The sequence below is a fragment of the Mizuhopecten yessoensis genome, unplaced genomic scaffold (genome assembly GCF_002113885.1).
Source record: "Mizuhopecten yessoensis strain PY_sf001 unplaced genomic scaffold, ASM211388v2 scaffold10037, whole genome shotgun sequence".
Classification (NCBI taxonomy): Eukaryota; Metazoa; Mollusca; class Bivalvia; order Pectinida; family Pectinidae; genus Mizuhopecten; species Mizuhopecten yessoensis.
Genome location: NW_018408347.1, coordinates 6,899 through 9,384, shown reverse-complemented (window position 1 = coordinate 9,384; position 2,486 = coordinate 6,899).

The window sequence follows — 2,486 nt, the reverse complement described above, 5'->3', positions numbered from 1 at the left end:
TTTTGAAACACGTTAATCGTTTATAGAGTCGAACAAATTAATACTGTATACTGAGGTAATTTTTGCTGCAGTTCCATTTTCGCCTTTTTCGTCCAACCTTTAGGAAGGGGAATTAATCATCACAGCGAAAATGTGTAAACAGCATGTTAGATATAGAAATTAAACGTGAAGGGTTACTGGCGTAGAATGAAAGTTTGACTTTGCGAAAAAATTCTGGTATACAGTTTTGTCTCTTTTCTCAAGTTTTGTGTTACTAAAATTTTAATGTTTACTTAAATTTTACTAAATCAGCTGAATATATGATGATTGGGTGCTTACCGGAGATTGTCTGCCACCTTGGACGTCCGTGCTCCTTGAAAATGCACGTGCATGTAGTAAATTGATTCTGAAGAACATACTGAGTGGGTCAGTATAATTTCCGTATGGAATCAATCCCTGATTATCGACCTCAGATATCGCGTAGCAATCCACATCAATTCTACAGCTGACCACTTCAGATAGAAACTCAATGATTAACGCGTCATCTGCCTCCGACCAGTCGTTAGAATATCTGTAAAATAAGATGTTCGGGAAAGAGAAAAATGCTTATTTTATAGAGGCACTGACTTAACAAACGGGCATAATCTGGTATAACTTTGCCTTTTTTCAACCACTTCAATAAATGAAGCATAACAGTTCTCGTTCGTAATATTTCACAAACTTCATATTGCATGCATACCCCCGTGTTTGCACACATGATAATTCGCAAATAGCAAACCCCTGAAATCAGAAATACATATGTAAATATCAATACCGTTAATACCAGCAGTAGACTGTTGACAAGTATAGCTAATCGCAATAGCTATCCCTGCAGACTGGAACATTGTAATATGTGTGTACACAATTCGTTAAGACCATGTTTGCGTAATCTGATCATCGAAAACATTGTCAAGCTGCAAAAGACAGTTATGGAATCTTTTTAACATTATATACTGGACCGACAAATAATGAAGTGAAAATGATGTAAATAATTGCCAAATGTACCGTTATGTAATTAACCTTTTCTTCTTGTCATTGGGCGATCGAATGAGTTTGTAAAAACCGATTACTCTCAACTGAAACAGAAATCTTGTGCCTGTAGGCCCACATGCATTCCATGTCGCTACTGTGTAATACTCGCCGGTGATGGATACGACGTTTTAACACTAACATGAGAGAGTTTTTTCAGGCGCTACTTTGATTTGGTAAATTTGTAACAGGCCGTCTGCTAGATAAACACTGGCATACTCGGAAATGTTATAATTGTGCAGTAAGTCTAACGTATCTTTATTTCTAATGCAGAGGACCATTGGGTTTTCGTAGTGATTTGATGGGATAATTCTCCACAGCTCATTGACGTTCTGTATAATAAAATAAATGCTACATGCATTATAGTGTGACAGTGTCTAGAGTCAACCCGAGGTTATCACTGTCACCCGAGGCGAATCCGAAGGGTGACCCTGGGAACTGTCACACTCTAATGCTTAAAGTTTTTATATAATATATATTAATGTATATAATTGATAAATTAATCGAGTTTGCTATGACTTTTATACCTTACAGATAGTACTGTGTACCGTGAAATTTTCGCCCAGTCAAACTTTCGCCCTTCACCTATGAAATAAATATCCACTAAGTGTTTAATTCGCTCTTCACATTGAATTGCTATATGCATTATACTATTTATTAAATATTTCGCTGTAGTGATGTATTTGCCCTCATTACGGAGGGCGAAAAAGGTCAAAAATGTACATGCCGCGAAAATTTCTCGGAAAAAAATATTTATATATATTCATATTCAAGTTTCATCGGCTCTCTGATGAGGTTGTAAAAATAAGAATAAACAACATTTCTTCATTGTTAGTGAACAGCTTATACCTGTATTGGATTCCATTTGATGCAGCCCTACGTCGACATCCACGTCTCAGGTTTACCAATATAAGACGTAAATTTTCTTTTTCCTTCCTTTCATTGTCGTCGTCTCGGTACAATAGCATTACGGTTGACAGGAATTGGTCGAACTTAATCTCGCGCTTCTATTCAAATTGAAAACAATAAGCATATAACGCAAACGTACAACAGAAAAAACGTCTGAAAAATTGATGCCCAACGACAATAATGGCGAAAGTGGAGACGGCAAAACATGGGTAATTATGTCATTGGTAAACACACAACATTTAATACTGAGCAAAGAATAAGGAAATATTTGCACATAATTATCAATTTACATTCTTAAATATTTGTTCCAAAATATGAAAGAAGAAAACTTATTCTTTGTTAACCATTCACACTTTATCCTGCAGCTTTTTGGATCGTCTAAGCTTTACCTAGACTATAATATCAATACCTTTATTGTTATCGCTGTAATATACTATCACTTGAGTGAATAAGCTAGCAATCAACGTGTATACGTTCTACTGAGGTTTTCAATTAAAATCTTAAAAATATCAATAACATCGTCTGTTACT